The sequence below is a fragment of the Vulpes lagopus genome, chromosome 19 (assembly GCF_018345385.1).
Source record: "Vulpes lagopus strain Blue_001 chromosome 19, ASM1834538v1, whole genome shotgun sequence".
NCBI lineage: Eukaryota > Metazoa > Chordata > Mammalia > Carnivora > Canidae > Vulpes > Vulpes lagopus.
In genome coordinates this window covers 22,023,498-22,041,609 of record NC_054842.1, presented here as the reverse complement: position 1 = coordinate 22,041,609, position 18,112 = coordinate 22,023,498, and the positions used below count along the sequence as shown (strand labels likewise).

General features: G+C 34.0%; 1 protein-coding gene and 1 non-coding gene across 2 annotated transcripts in view; both read right to left on the bottom strand.

Moving 5' to 3' along the window:
• Positions 1-18,112, bottom strand: part of ZNF385D (zinc finger protein 385D) — an 877,499-nt gene that overhangs the window by 634,765 nt on the left and 224,622 nt on the right. The gene's annotated exons all lie outside the window — the stretch shown is intronic.
• LOC121479190 lies at positions 4,215-4,323 on the bottom strand. The gene has a single exon (XR_005984691.1). It is a non-coding gene; the product is annotated as a U6 spliceosomal RNA (small nuclear RNA).

Below are 18,112 nucleotides of genomic sequence, written 5' to 3'. Positions count from 1 at the left end.
GAAAGACTTTCCCATACCCCAAACTTCTATGATCCCCAGAAAGAGCAACTATTAACTACTACTTATGTATGCAGTAGATCTATTTCTATCCATTTGCATACACATACTGGCAGATAATTTGTTCTCATGGTATGCTTAGATCATATGATGCATATTCATCTGTCACTTGCCTTTAAATATTTGCCTAATGATATTTAGATTTATTAAACTTTTATATTGTTACCAACAATGATGCAATGAATATCTATATATATGACTGATAAGTTACTTTCTAAAAAACTATTCAACATCATGCTGTTCTTCATTAAACAATTTTATTTAAACTCACAATTATGAGTGTGTGTGTATGTGTATATGAAATCTGAATTATTACTAGAGAATTTTCTTTTAATATTAACTATGACATACGTTTTAAAATGAGTGAATATTACATTTTATTCTTTACACAATTATATATGAGTGTGTATATGTATATGAAATCTGAACTGTTACTAGAGAATTTTCTTTTAATATTAACAACTATGACATAGCTTTTAAAATGAGTGAATATTACATTTTATTCTTTACATATATATGTTTTCCTTATTCCTCACAACCACCTTGGAATAAAGCTATCATTTTGTGATCTAATGTTGAAACCACAGAGGCTAAGAAATTAAAAAGCCCAAACCCTCAGAGCTTGCAAATAGAACTTTATATGAATGTAAGGACCTCTGTATTTAAACCCCTCCTCTTTGAACTACACCATGGTTTCCCTCCCCACTAGGCAAGATTCTTCACTTACAAAAGAAACTCAATGTCTAGTAGGGAAGTAGATCAGAATATTTTTCCTGAAATATAATTTTGGGCTTTTCTTCTGGCTATGTCTTCCTACTTCATGTATCATCTCCAGATTTATATCTACAGCAAGGGAGATACAATAGGACAAAAAGAACAAATAAATGCTATTTATGGGTTTTAAGTTTCAAACACTAGCCTTGATCAGGTGGGGATAAGGAGTCAGGAGAGAAGAACTCAGATATAAAGAGCACATTGATAAGAATAAAGATTCAGTCATTCTGCATTTGGACCAGGTATTAATAATGATCCAGAGTAATAGTCTAAAAGTATAATTTAGAGACTAGTGTTTCCCCAACAAGGAGTACTGTGTGTTAGTCATTGACCATACTGGCCACTAGGTCCAAGTCAATAGGAAAGCTGGAGGGAGATAGACCTCCAGGTAGTTGAACATGAGAGAAAAGATAACATTTTCCCCAATAAAGAAGTAAAATCAACCCAGCTGGGATAAACAACAGAGAGATTTGCTATGGATGTTAGAGTAAAAGAAATGTAGTGCTAGAAAACTGTGCCTGGAGAGTTTGGCTACTCAGTGAAGGGAGAATGGAGCAGTGACCTGCAAGACAGATGACCATGAAATGCACACATGACAGAAACAAAGCAAACTGTGCAGTGCAATGAGCACAGTGAATAGAAGTGCTTATGAAGCCCTGTGAGCATCCAAGGAAAGCATTAATTAGCCCGAGGGAGAATCATCTGGTCTACTAAAAAAAGGAGGAAGGATTCAACTTTATTTATAGGATTTGATCTAACATCTCTAAAATGTTTCATTTAAGTAGAATAAACAGTAATATTTGAGAAATAGTTCCAGTTAGAATTATTTTATTAATTAAGCATGCTAAAAGTGTAAGCAGTCCACAGGAGTTCTCCATTAATATTATTAACTATTATAAACCAAAGGGCTATAACAATGAGTTAGACAAAATACATTTTTGTACGTCTTTCCCTGTTGTCTTAAAGCTTTAGACTGAAACAAATCACACTGAGTACCTAAAATAAAATCTACCTTGTCCCCATTCTATAGTATACCGACATTACATTATAATGTGCTTTTTTATGATGTAGATTTTTATTGTCTCTCTGTACTTGCCTAGTTATAAACTTCATGAAGGCAAAGATCTTTGCCTGACAAATAAAAGGTTTTCTATAACATTTGTTGAATGAACGAATAGCAGGTGACATAAAATATTTTATGTTTACACTTAGATCATGTTGATTCTGGTTTTCTGGTTTTCCTGAGACTTTAAACCTAAAAATGTGTGCAACTTTGAAAAAACCCTTCACAGAATTTAGATGAATAAAACACTAGACTGCAAAGCAAATCAAAATGACACCTTTTAATGATAATGTTATAAAATAAAGAGGATCTGTAAGCCAGTATATTTAGAATTTTTTATAAATTGTGAAGCGAGCACATTGTGTGAAGTTTTTTACTATTCTGGGTTTTTGCTTATTTTCAAGAGACTATTTTGTCTTTCATTGTTTAAAGGAGACAAAACAATAAAATAGTAGAGAGGGCTTTTCAAACAAGACAGTTTTGATAACCAGAAGCTACATGCTAGTTGCTAGTGATTCTGTATTTCATTCATGGTTAGTGAATTAAAATTACAGTAGTAATTATTCCTATTGCTAGTTTGTAAATGCTTATAATTAGAAAGAGACCGAGCAATGTAGAACAAATACAACAATGTAGCCAAAGTGTTAGAATCAGAGTTCAAAGAACTTTAAAAATAAACAGTAGTTATTTCTGCCTCCCCAAATTTACCTCCTTCCCTGCTGGTAAGAGAATCTCAATTTTTCTTGCAAAACCGCCAGCCCCTACTCTATCCCTGTGCTGGATTGATTTCAGCTCCCAGAATGGGCATGTGACCCACAGATGGCTAGTTTATCAGAGCAGGACATATGCTTCCTGGCCATGGGGACTGACCCTAACCCAGTCAGTTTGGTGAAAGTTATCCTGAAGCTTTTATTGTAATAACTAGGAAAGGGATATTTTCTTTTTTGCTGAACTTAATGTTGGGAAAATGGAAGCCTTGACCTGCTGGTAAGGATGATGTTATCAATACAGAGGAAAGCTCCCCAGAAAATGAAGATTGTGAAATGGACTGTTTATGATTATACTGCATGTTTTCTCTCTGTCAGGTCTCATTCTAGCAACCTCATGTCTATTAACACAACATTCAAAGAAAGATGACATTATTATACACACTACATAGCTAAGAAAACTGTCAATGTGTGCAGTATCATAGCTAGTAAACAGTGGAACCAGGACATACAACAGAGGCTGTGCTCTTAAATCCAGCTGTGCATAAAACCACACATACCCCATTCTCTGACCTCCATCTATGACTTTTCTTTTTCTTTTCTTTTTTAAGATTTTATTTATTTATTCATGAGAGACACAAAGAGAGAGAGGCAGAGACATAGGCAGAAAAAGAAGCAGGCTCCATGCAGGGAGCCCGATGTAGGACTTCATCTGGAGACTCCAGGATCATGCCCTGAGCTGAAGGCAGGTGCTAAACCTAACTGCTGAGCCACCCAGGCATCCCTATCTACTTTTCATTAAACGAGTCAATACACTCCCCTTTTAAGTCAGATTTTTTTTTACATTTGTCATTAAAATTCTGAATAATAATAGCACTGTAATTAATGAGAACAGGAACAAGTATGCTGAGATAACATAGGTCTACTATCTAACTTGGCCCACTAAACAAAAAAATTAACATAGGATAGATCATGTCTGTGTAATATTAGCTATTATTTACACTATAGCAAACTAGTTAGTTGAGTACTATTTTTTTAAGGTTTTATTTATTTACTTATTTAGAGAGAGGGAGTATGAGCAGGGGGAGGGGCAGAAGAAGAGATAAAAAGTGTATGTTAAGCAGATTACACTGAACATGAAGCCCAATGTGTAGCTTGATCGCATGACTCTGAGGTCATGACTAGAGCCAAAATCAAGAATTGGTCACTTATCTGATTGAGTCACCAAGGCACCCTTAATAGTCAAGTACTTGGATAAGAGTCTTGGATGGAATTTTTGAAGCAGTCAGAACATGACAAATCCCAATATTCATATTATTCCTTGTGGGGGTAATAATGTGAAATTGAAAACTAAGCCTACCTATTAGTAGGGCTCTCCATTATGATAAAAAAAGAAGTATCTTCTTAAGTACTAAATATTAAAATCTATACTTACAAAAGGACAACAGGCAATATACTGTTTCCATATTCAAAAAATTAATTTTCTTAGCAAAAGTTCAAATTATTTTAAAATTCAAACAATCAGACCAAATCCTGCCTACAAAGTATATAAAACTGACATTATAACTGGATAGAGTTTTTAGTTGTTTTCTTAAAAAAAAAAAAATATATATATATATATGGAACACTTCATGGATTTGGGTGTAATCTCTCTATGCAGGGGCCGTGCTAATCTTATCTGTATCATTCCAATTTTAGTACATGTGCTGCCAAAGCAAACACTGTTATTTGATGTTTTAAGAAGCATGTTTAAAATCTATTATAGGCCAGGAATGAAATCTTGCCATTTGCAACAACATGGATAGAGGTAGAAGGTATAATGCTAAATGAGTCAGTCACAGAAAGACAAATACATATGATTTCATTCATATGTGAGATGTAAGAAACACAATAAAGAAAGAGAACAAACTGGTGGTTACCAGAGGGGAATTGTGTGGGGGGATGGGTGAAATAGGTAAAAGAGATTAATGGGTGAAATAGGTGAAAAAGATTCTATACATCACTCACTTAATGAGCAGTGAGTAATGTATAGAATCTTTAAATCATTATATTGTACATCTGAAACTAATATGACACTGGATGCTTAACTATATTGGAATTAAAATTTTTAAAAATTCTCTTACAGGCCAAACTACCCTTTTTGAGTTTGTAGAAATTACGAGATTTTTCTCACATAAGTTTTTGGCAAAAAAGATTTTATTCTTTTGATCCATGCAAGAGCTTAGCTAGTGCTTATTACCCTTTAAATTTCTGTAATTACTCATAAGAGCTTTAAAATTGCAGTTTTTCAGGTACCTCCTTTCAGGGAATATTTCCTCCACAGTGAGTCAGGGTTGACTTTAGATCCCACTCACCATATCCCCAGCCCTGCATCGGCCATAGAATCAGTAATAAATGAGGCTTTTTCCTATAATAACTAGAAAAAGGGACTCTCTTTAAAAAAAAAAAATTATTTATTCATGAGAGCTAAAGAGAAATAGAGAGGCAGAGACATAGGGAGAGGGAGAAGCAGGCTCCAAGCAGGGAGCCCGATGCAGGACTCAACCCCAGAACTCCAGGATCACGCCCTGAGCCAAAGGCAGACACTTAACAACCACTGAGCCGCCCAGGCAAAAGGGACTCTCTTTTATTGGACTTAGAATTGAGAATATGGAAGCCTGGGGCTATTGGCAATGGTGGCTTCAACAAAGAAGAAGGTTGACCGGAGAGACAAGGATTTAAAAACAAAGTTTCTGAGGCTGACATTGAGTAAATATTGCATTTCTGTGATAATTGTTTTATGACTATTTATTATAAAAAATAGCTTGAATATAGCTTATTCTTATTATTCAATACCACTTTAGACTAAGGGCTTCATGAATAGAATTCCAATTGTATAAGATTTGTATAACAACCTTCATATAAAACCATATAATTCAAGGAAACTCAACTGAATTAGAAATTGTGCTTTATAAATTTGTCTTCAGTCATGCACAATGGAGCTATCAAATCCAATTAAGTACAAATTTACTAAACCTATAAGAGCAGAATCCAGAAACAGTGAAAAGTCTTTCATTAAGTGGATTCTATGTAAATAAGAGGTGCTATTTCTGGTCATACTACACTTTTAAATACTGAACTGTTTTGGTTAAAGAACAGAACCATTTACTCAACACCACTCAGCTTTCTTTATTAAAGTGTAGACATATCTTCTATTATTTTTGGAAAACCTTCAAAACTACAGAAGAAAAGGGATGACCACAATTAGACATATTTTTTAAAAAATTCTTTTTGGTGATATGAGTCAACAATTAAAACTATGCTTAGCTTCAAAAACAAACTAAAAAAAGGAGCTGTTTTTGAAAATAAAATGTGTACGGTTTACTAAGTGAAGCTGAAGGATGGGCCCTTCCAGATGGTTTTGTAAGATCTACATGGTGGTAGTTATACATGGCTTATCTGGCACATCTGTCTAACCTTTATTTAGTCTAGCAGTACCATTTGTCTCAATTTGAAATTATGTAATAAATGACCATAAAACTTTAGGAATTTATGGTTACTTTCCAAACTCTCTTTTCTAAGAACTATTGTTTCCTAAAGAAAGATAAACAAAAGATACAATTCAAGAGAGTAGATCACATGAACCCCAAAGAGTCCCAACTTGCTACTCACCTTCTATTCTTTGGCTTTCTTAGGAATACACAAACATCTGCTTCATATTGCTTTGGGGGCTGCAAAGAATTGTGAGGTAGAAGTAAAAGGTGTCATATAACAGATCGTTACTACTCAAAGTGTGGTACCAGGACTAGTAGCAATAGCACTACCTGGGAGCTGGTTAGAAATATTGAATCTCAGGCCCTGCCCTGGACCTGTCTGAATCAGAATCTGCATTTGCAATCCACAGTTGATTTGTAGGCAGGTCACAATAGGCGGAGGTCTCTGAATTATGCTTATAAGGACACTAACTCCTAAAGTCTTTGCCTATATACTTTTCCAATCTTGACTTTTCTGTCAGCTGATTACAAATATAACAAGGACTAACCATAATTATAGCTAATGCTTATTTTATTGCGTGCTTGCACTAAATAAATTACATAAATTACTTTATTTTATCCTAAAACTATTGCTTACGAGATGTATTTATGACACAAGGAAGTGATTCTCACACTTGAGCCTTCATTCAGAAGCACCTGAAGGGCTCCTTTAAGAAACAGTTTGCTCAGCCTACACACCAGAGTTTCTGATTCAATAAATTTGAATATGCTTCCAAGATCTGGGTTTCGCCAAGTACTCAGCTGATGCTGATTGGACCACTAATGCAGAAGCCCCAAATATTAGGATCTGTCCATTCAACTACCTGAGTCCACATCTCAGATGCAGGCTATTTGTCAAAAAAATTTATCTAGTCTGAGGGGTTCTCTCTGGGCCCCCTTTCTTCTCACAGTTGTCGCTGCTCATTCTGCCTCTTTTCTTAAGCCACCTGCAAAAGACAATGTACTTTTCCCCTTCCCTCCTCCTTCTGACTGTCCTTAAGTCTCAAATGTTTTGGCTTTGATGTTATCAGTGCTAATTAGTGCAGAGTGATGGGTAATTTTTGTGTGTAAGAAACAGTCCAGAAATTTCACCAACTCTCAGAGTTTATTCCCTTGACTCTTACTTCAGATTTTAATATGGAATTAAGTTCCTATTAAATTCTTGGGGCCTTTATGTTCAAATAACTAGGAGGCGCTTCAAAGAAATAACTAGTTTAAATTCACATCTTTGTAAGAAAAAGAGATTGTTGAAATATTTCCATTTACATTACTTCATTTGCTTCTGTTTAGTTTAGGGCGATCCTCTCTTCAGAATAACCATATTTCCATTTTTTAAAAAAAATGTATTTATTTATTCATGAAAGACACACACACACACACACACACACAGAGACAGAGAGAGACAGAGAGACAGAGAGACAGAGAGGCAGAGACACAGGCAGAGGAAGAAGCAGGCTCCACGTAGGGAGCCCGATGTGGGACTTGATCCCGGGTCTTCAGGATCACAACCTAGGCCTAAAGCAGCGCTAAACCACTAGGCCACCTGGGCTGCCCCTATATTTCCATTTTTATACATGTTCAAACAGGGCCTTATGTACATCTCAAAACTATGCAGTAATTGTTATATGTGTGGGTATTCTATATACACATAGTTTTATTGTTTATTTATAAACATTTCTCAGTTGGAAAGAGTTGTGTTCACATCAGATTTTACCTAAAGAAATCATGTGTTAGATACTTGGAATAGCATCCCTAGAAACATAAAAATGAGTAAAAAGGTTGTTTTAGATCAATAATTAGTAGTGAAAATTCATGCTTACTTTTCTTCTCCCCTATGTTCTGAACAGGAATTATTTACAAAGAAGGCATACCCATTGCACTGTGTATTAAGTAAGAGATAAATATTTTTAATTTCTTCCTTCAGGCCACTAACACAATTAGTCTGCTAACACATTCAACTACAGAAGGATAGAGACAGTGGTTAAAACATGACTTAACAAGCCTGCTGTGAATCCACATATTAGTTTTTGAAATATTTTTACATTTGAAAAGGAGAATCCAGAACAAAATTTAAGTAAATACAACTACCAGAGGTTTTAACTTAATCTCAGCTATACTCATGTAAAAACGCAGACCTTATAAAGCATGTGTGGGGTTAGTCCCTCAGGAGATGATGTGACTGAACAGTGAGCCTCCTGGGAAAGCTTATCTCACAGGAGACTAAAAATCAATCATTTGAGGAGCACTGAAGGGAAAGAGGGATTCTCGATTTACATCTATTAATATTAGCATAACTAACGTAATTCAGTTATAGTTATTTTTCACACTTTTGTCCTTTAACTTTTATACTAAATTTAAAAATGATTACCCACCACTGTTATGGTAAACTCTCCTTACCATTTCTTGTAAGGCAGGTCTAGGGGTGATGAACTCCCTTAGTTTCTATTTATCTTTATCTTCCCTTCCCTTTTGAAAGATAAGTTTTCCAGGTATAGCAGCTTGGTTAGCAGGGTATACATCCCACACCCTTCTGGCCTTCAAGGATTCTGCTGAAATATCTGCTAATAATATTATGGGCCTTCCTTGTATACAAGTGACTTTTCTCTTGCTGCTTTCAAAATTCTCTCTTTAACTTCTGACAATTAGACTATAATGTGTCTCCATGTGGTTCTCTTTGGATCCATCTACCATACAATCTAAAAATCCTACTTCTGAGTATATAACCAAAGGAAATGAAATTAGTATCTCAAAAGGTTATTTACACTCCTGTGTTCATTGCAGCATTATTCATGATAGCCAAGATACGGAAACTACCTGTGTCTACAGACAGAAGAATGAATAAAGAAAATGTGATGTCTGTGTATATGTTCGGATATATATAATATATGTATATGTAATATATGATATATTATATATTATATATATATTATATGTGTGGTTATAAATATAGAATGGAATTTTTTTCAGCCTTAAAAAACAAGGGAATCCTGCTATTTGAGATAACATGGATGAACCTAGAGGACACTATGTTAAGTGAAATAAGCCAAACAGAAATAGAGTTGGCCCTTGAACAACATAAGGGTTAGGGGCATGAACCCATTGTGCAGTCAAAAATCTATGTATAACTTTTGACTTTCCCAAAACTTAACAACTAATAGGCTACTCTTGGCTGGAAGCCTTACTGATAACATAAGTATTTGATTAACACATGCTTTATATATTTCTTATAACAATGTTCTTACAATAAAATATGCTAGAGAAGGGGAAATGTTATTAAGAAAATCATAAGGAAGAGACAATACATTTATAGTACCGTAATGTAAAAAATCCACATATAAGTAGACCTGCACAGTTCAAAATCATGTTGCTCAAGGGTCAATGATACTGATCTCGGGAGGCAAAGTTAAAATGCCAGAGGAGCAGGGGTACTCTAGGCTTGCCTCATCCTCTGAACATAGCTACATAAACATCAAATCATTTTTAACACCCAAGAAATCAATCTGAGAACTGCAGAGAGCAAAAATGTACAACTAGAGGTAGAAAAATACCATATGGGAGATGTAGCAGAGTTACAAATTAATATCTAAATGTGCTAATCACAGTAGCTCTCGCTGTGTGTTGATTCAAATGTTCCTATTTGCATTATCCAGGCACTTTCAGTTTTAATATTGTCTTTCAGCTTAATCTGTTTTCTCTGTTCCTGTCCAAGAAGGTTTTTTTGTTGGAGCAAGTCTTATGGGAACAAATTCAGAGTAGAGGTCATCTCTGGCCTCATGATTATGGTCTTTGAGAATATGCTGGTTGATATTGACTGGGTGAGTTGGTTGGGTACCCATCTCAGGGTACTCTACCATATACGCTGCTAAAGTCCTGGGCCAAAACTCATTTCATTTATATCTGGAAGAGGAACAAGAATATCTTCCTGGCTAATCCAACCTTATAAAGATTCATGTTAATGCTACAAACTACTCTGAGGCTCTGCTACATCATCAAACCAAAACTCAGTCTAGGATGTGGGCATTCCTTGCCTCTCACCATACCAGACCCCATAGCAACTCAGCTATGTATGATTTCACCATGTGGAGATGTAGGGAAATATCTGAGTCTCTCTTCTTATCAGAAGAGAACTAAGAAAAGCGATAGTGTGCAACTCAAGCCCTCTTTTTTCTCATCTTTTTTACTTGGTACAAACTCACCAAAGTAGAACTATTCTGGAATAAGTTCTAAATGAAATATGAGCCAAGTTTCTTTAAGCCTTGATGTTTCTATAAATACCTCTAATATATTTTCCCGCTGTGAGACTTCTTACCTCATTTCCAGTTTCCCTGTATACCTATTCCCCTTTTTAATTTAATACCTCCCTGAATCACATAGAACAAACAGATATCTGGTATTGTTCATAATAATAAGTAACAGAAATATTTTAGGTCACTTTATTCTGCCTTAAATTTTAAAATCCTTCAACTGTTTGATTACTAAGGCCATATTTCCAAAGGAAACAAAAAGCATTTCTCTTCCAAGGATGTTAAAAGAAATATGTTGTTTATTTGTTTGTTGAGTATGTTGTTTGGTTTATACAATTTTATGAACCTCAGAGAAATTATGTTATAGCATATGATATTTGTGGTGGGCTTTCATATTAAGCTAATAAAGGCAATCATTAAATAGCATATCGAAGACAAGATATTTGTAAGCATCATGAAATAACTCAATCAATCTTATTATGTGATGACAATGACAATTGATAGTTAGGTAAAGAAATCATTTTAGGGTCAGATATATTGAATGTAGGGATCTCCACTTTGATTTTTTTAAATTTCCACCTCAGAAATACAATATAATTAAAATAGACTCTGATGTTTATAATAGTGAGAATACTATTCTCTATAAAGCATTATTATCTCTCTCTATAAAGCATTATTAAAATGCTTCTGGGACTATGGGGATCCCTGGGTGGCTCAGCGGTTTAGCACTTGCCTTCAGCCCAGGGTGTGATCCTGGAGGCTCAGGATCGAGTCCCAGGATTGAGTCCCACATCGGGCTCCCTGCATGGAGCCTGCTTCTCCCTCTGCCTGTGTCTCTGCTTCTCTCTCTCGCTCTGTGTCTCTCATGAATAAATAAATAAAATCTTTAAAAAAAAATGCTTCTGGGACTAAAGAAATTTCTTAACAAAATTCTATTTAAGAAGGAAAAATATTTTATGGAAGTAGGGAAAAAAAACCCGATAGCAGGAATTTCAAACACTGTAACACTTTTGTTAGTCATGTTAGCAAACAGGGTCCTTGAATAGTCTGAGTAAGTAAAATGTGTCTCATAAGACTATAACAAATTAATATTTATTGAGTACCTATATAAGATGTGTTAGGTTGTTCTGACATTATTCTAATTTATTATCTCAAAATTTGACCTCTTGACTAAAAGATTTAAATAATGAAAACACCACTACTACTATTCATAAAATTGTGATTTTTCAACATTTAAAAAATGAATTTTCAGATTAGAAACTAAGTCTAGCCCCCTAATTGTCTTGGGAAAAAACGATGGTAGCAGAGGTTCCTCCATATTTGTTGAAATAAAATAAAAATACTATGGTTTGTTATTGACATTTTTAAATTTGAGTTTCTTTTACATTTAACAACAGATGAATTAGACATAAGGAAAGGCAACAGTATTCAAAAAGAGTATTCACCTAGCCCAGGGTAAAAATCAATTTATAAAGTAAGCCTTGAATTTTAGACACGAGAGAATAAGAAAAAAATCTAAGACCTCTTATCTCAGTAAATCTCTCATGCACAAGAATATCCTGAGATAGGGACGTTAGCACATATGTGGCTGATTAAGGTAAAAGGTAAAAAAAGACAAAACAGAGTACTTTCCATCAACAAATACTGATAATTATGCAATAGGTATTTTTCAGGTAAAAATGTAAATGTATTTCTAGGAGAAAAAATTACCACCATATGAAGACAACATTCTCAACAAGTGAAAATATAACAAGTAAAAGGAAAAACGTACAAAATATTGTTGAAAGAAGTAGTTTGGGATAAAGTATATACACTTGGACTTTTTTTCATGATTAAGTTGTAAAATTTCATGGTGAGAATGCCAAACAAAAGAGCAAGACCAGATGTAAACTGTGGTGTACATAACCCTCCTGCCCCTGCACAGATGGATTATCTGTTCCTCAAATTACCTACAATGATCAGGACCCACTCACAACCACCAGAGCTAGATTTAGTGGGAAATAGCCATTTGGTTTCATGACTTGCAGATCTATGAGAGGCCCTGAAACATTGCTGAAAATATAACAAGAAAACACTTTGATTAGTCTCTTGGGTTTGCAATTCATCTTTTCCCAACACATGTTAAAATAAAAACAGATGGTCACTAAAATGTCTCTATAGCAGAGCTTTTGCTGCTGAAGTATGCAAATTACGCCATGACCATCTCATTGCTCTTCCTCTTCCTTTCCCTCTTACTGATTTTCTATTTCTTCTAACTAAATGTTCCTGGAGAATCCTAATTAAAGGAGCTTGGAATGTATACCCAGGGAATTTGAATTTTTATTGAAAACACTCAGGGTGATTCTGAATCACATGTTCTAAAGACCAACAGAAAAACAGTCATTACCTTTCAAACACCAGCTTAGCTTTTCCCACTTAATTGAAATAATTCCTTAAAGATATCTGCCATTTTACAATTTTCAGATCTCCAATATAAGGTTACCTTTCTCAATCTCTCTGAAAAAAGCCTTTAGAACCCACTGGTTAACCATATTCTTTTTCTGAAACTCTTTCCTCCTTTGATATCTGAATCCTGAAGCAATCCTAGTTGTTCTCCAGGCTTAAGAGGTGATTCAACATCATGAATATAAGCATAGGCTCTGGAGCCAGCTTGCCAGGATTCAGAGTCTGAATTCACCTCTCTCGAGCTAAGAGGCCTTGGGCAAATCACCTTCTCTGTCACAGCTTACTGATCTACATAATGGACACAAATAAAATATAGTAACTCACAAAAATATGATTTAATATATGTATAATTACATATCTAGCACAAAGTAAATTCAAAACAAATGTTATTCATTATTTATATTTCTAACACCCTCATTATCTTCTTAGGGTACCCTTTCACTTCCTCCTACAGGACAAGAATTAAATTTTAATACTGCTTTATTTCTTTTGGCTATTTTATAACTCCCTCAGTTATAGTTCTTTTATCAGTGAGATAAAATTCCATTTAGTAGCACAAACTGAATAAGTACCTAGGTCAGATTATCATCTTTGTTACCCCTCCAGTCAGCTTTTCCTCTGTTCAGTCTTAACATTTAACCACACTAATTTAACAGTCACACAGCATACAACAGAGTTCTAACCTAGAACCTTGCTAATTCTTCATTCAAGCTGTATTCACTATTTTATTCCTCCTGCTATTTATATATATTGCACCAATTTTCTTTGTTAAAAGATTGTAATCTTCTTTGGAATTGGGAAATATGAATTATTTATCAGAATTACTATTGCATGCACACATTTGTTTAATATATGTTAATGAATTTAAATATTCTTAGTTTGATTGTTTTTATTCCTCTCTTTTTGAAACTACACTTATTGTACCCGTAAGTCATTGATTAGTTCATACACTTCTCTATACTTCTATTATTTTTATTTAGCCACCGAAATAAAATTAACAGAAAATCATGTTTTTCATCATATATTCTCTCTGAAGTAAAACCTTGAATTGAAATTTATATTCATTTCTCTTCTCTAAAGATTGGCAAATCTTAAGTTAGTAATAAATATGTATTGCCCACATTTCTGATTTCAACATTGTACCTGATACAAGTAGTTGGAAATGGACATGCATATATAATATGCCCTTGTCTTTCTACCTGTATGCCTTGTGTCAGCCTCAATCTGTTTAGTCTTAACACCCATTTTAGTTCCCCAAGAAGAAACTAAATGCATATAAAATGTCAAGAAACAGAATTCTTTACTGAAGATTCCACAGGTGAGAAGCAAGAGAGAATTACAGCACACATTACAAAGTTAACAAATTAAAATCTCAGAAGTCTGTCCCTTCTATCCTCTTATCCCTGACCCCAAGACAACATTCACTTTCTGACCTGTCTGGCTCCTAGTCTCCAAACTCATTTGCTCTTCACTTATCTACAATTATGTTGGGCATGTCAGTTATATCCCATCTCTAACTGTAAACCAACATAACTAAATTCATCACAATGTTCATCTAACAGTGAGCCCCATTTTTAATGCTATTTCAGATTAATCTTAAAGGTATTCTGAAGTTTGGATGGAAATCAAAATTATAGAGCACTTTTTTCCTACCCCTGTGGGTTTCTGTATTTGTATTTAGCTTTAGGGTTTTATCTAATTTTCATCACATTTTTGTTATATATTCCAGAAATTCCTATTTTATTCTTCTCCACTGTGCCATGCTGCTATGGATTTATTTACTTTTGTTCTCAAATTTCTTGTGTCACATCATTGCAATTTTGAAAACAAAAAGAGGAAATAGATGTATCTAGGTTGCTATTTTTGAAAATTAGTTTCTTACCTCTTATTTGAAGACTTAAAATTAATATTTTGGAAGCCTATTTAACGAATTACAGTGCCAACTTAAAAATACACACGTATACATACACACATGCTCATACTACTGTTTTGTGTTTCTGATAAATACAAAATGATGAAGCATGCCATGCCTGAGTTGAAGCTGTAGAAACTTCCCAAAGCCAATTTAAATATGGTGGGCCTCCACATGTAAACTAACCTGTTTAGGAAAGGGGAATTTATTTCCATTACCTACTAATTTCCATTACCTACTAGCTCTGTTACCATGAGCAAATTATTTTTAGGGGAAATATAAATAAAATAGGAAAATTAAAAAATATGTACTTTCAAACATAGAAAAGTTAAAGTGATTATTTTCCTAAGACTAGAGAATACAAATACTAGAACTGGAAGATATTGCTGTGGAAGGAGTTACTGACTGAAAGGGCAAAGGTGAGGAAACAAGAGAAAGTTCAACCTGTGCTAGACAGATTTGGAGTTCAGATGAACAAATGCATTTTTCTGCACCCCCAGTTTATGCTACCACTGGTAGGAGCTCCCAATTTTTCAAATATCCCCAAAGAAACACACAAATATACATACAGAAAATTACAAATAGAAAACTCTTTAAATTCTATTCTCAGGATGCTTGGGTGGCTCAGTCATTTAAACATCTGCCTCTGGATCAGGTCATGATTCCAGGGTCCTGGGATGGAGTCTCACATCCAGCTCCCTGATCAGCAGGGACTCAGCTTCCCCTACTCCCTCTGCCCCTCCTTCCTACTCATGCTATCTCTTTCAAATAAATTAATAAATTTTTTTTAAAAAATTATTTTCTCAAACTAAATGGCATGTATTTAATTCATTCTTTTTTTTCTTAATGTTTCTTTTAGGTGAAAAATATTTCACCTAAGTTTTCGTGAATGACAACAGTCCTGAAGAGCTAGACTATACTTCTTTTAGGGCACAGTTGCCCACTGATGTGGTATGCAGATGGGGGTCATGCTGGATTATCAGCCTCAGATTATAAAACATCACTATTATTCCAGTAAAGAGGATTTTTCTTAGAGATACAGACTGGATAAAAAAAATACCTGTGTTGATAAAGATGCTGCTTGTTCAATGAAATTAATGTGGAGTCCAGTAGCTAGCAGCTAGAATTCCATCTGTTTGAAATGATCAATGTGTTTTCCTTTTATGGAGAAAAAAAAAAAGTTGATAACCAAAGCCTAAAACCATCTCAAAATCTGAACATGATAAAACTAACATTTGTCATTTTCTCCCATGTTTTTATCTTTCAGTAATAAAAAGGAAACTTAGATCACTCAAGAACAAAATGTCTTATTACATAATGTTGGACAATTTAATATCAGCATTTTTTCATTGTTTCCCCTAGACTGAACCTTCTAAAGGATATGGTCAAGAAGAGAGAAGTTTGAGAAAAACAATATTCCTTATTGCCATATCACATTTTGTCTTATACTCATATGGATAAAATATTATTAAGAAAGTTATTATTACTTAATAAAATAATCCCAAAAGGCATCACTATAATCCTTAAATATCCTAGTAAATTCTTACTAGTCTGTGGACAAATAGTCCTTGGAAATCAAAAGATGAAATGAATTTTTATATAAAGGAGGAATTTATTATAAAATCAAGACCTGAAATAACAGAAAATTTTATGAAGCTATTTTGAATTTTTATTAACTATCAATGTTGCAAGAGAAGGCACCTCTTATAAATTGAAAACCTACTGATACTTTAAAACTTGTCTGGGACAATCAATAGAAAGAGGAAAGAGAATAGATCAGTGAGAGCTCGAAAGCAAAATTTTATTTAGCTTTTCTGTTAAATAAAAGAAAATTTAATGCTAAGAGGATAGATAAGGGCGGCAATATTCTAGATTTATGTGCTACAAAACAATGAGCACCGAAAGACTCTAGAATACTATTAGATAAAACTGAATTATTTGATAGCAGTTTCAACCCAATAAAAATAGAAAACCAGGCTTAATAAAATAACTCAAATATGACAAAGGTATTCTGAATAAAATAAAGTTGTCACAATAGGTCAAGTTGTTACTCAATCCTTTAATGAGCTTTTAACAACAGCTTAACCATGGTGAGTAAGCACATGAACTGAATTAAATTTGTTGGTCATAGAAAGTTTTACCCTTGTTACATGTATTCCAAAATGCTCTTAAGAATCAATCAAAGGAGCATCTTTATACTAATCTTCAAATTTCAGTTTTTGGATAAAAGTATACTTTTAGTATACTTATATATTTTTAGTATGCTTCATTTTATTAATTTTTTGAAAAGATTTTTATTTACTCATGAGAGACACATAGACAGGCAGAGGGAGAAGCAGGCTTCTCGCAGGGAGCCTGATGTGGGACTCGATCCTGGAATTCCAGGATCACACCCTGAGCTGAAGGCAGACGCTCAATCACTCACCTGCTGAGCCACCCAGGCATCCCAGTATGCTTCATTTTGAAGCAATCATACTTCATCCCAGTATGATTCAGAATATATCACATAATTAGAACATAAAATGCCAAATGTGAGCAAAATCTGAACATTTACCCATAAATCTCAATTCCATTATTAATTCCTTTAGAATAATTTTAAAGCATGCATTAATAAAAAGGTGGTACTGTGCAAACACTATTATATTATCATACATGTAATACTGTACATTCAGTTTTACTTACTCATATTTATTTTCATACCTGGTAGAACCATGACAATATAGAAGAAATTACATTTGCAGAACCCTTGTGATTTTTTATTTTAGTTTTGAACATTTATGAACAGCCCAAATGAGATAATATTATTTTATATCATCATAAAAAATAATGGTTCTCTGCAGAACTTAACTTCTAATTAAAAACAAAATGAAAGATGTTTTCCAAAGAGAAAACTTAGTAAGCCATGCAGTCTGTACTGAAATTTCTTTAGTTTATAGTTTTCATGAGAGGGTGAGGCATGGAATTTCTGGAATATGATAAAGCTACACATTTAAGCATTTTTTTACTACAGAATACCCTTTTGCTATTTCTGTACCTCTCACCTTAAAAAATGTGCAACAAAAATAAATGTATTTCTGGAGTAACAGTGAATGTATAGTGATAGATTATAAAATGACTTATTTACATGACTATTCTCCACAAAATATTTTCAGCAGTTGGTAAAGAGAATTTATGGAAACATTAGATATTCTGCAATAATGTAGATTGTTTAAAAAATAACATAACTCAACAACATAAGAATACATCCAAATACATGACATAATTTTGTGACACTAGAGTTTAAGTTTACCAGGGGGATTTGTATGCTGCCGATAATGGAGACATAGGAAACTTTATGCATTGAGTTATTTGGCAAATGTCTTAGTCCCTTTGATTCTTGGCTACCTTGTTTATAAAAT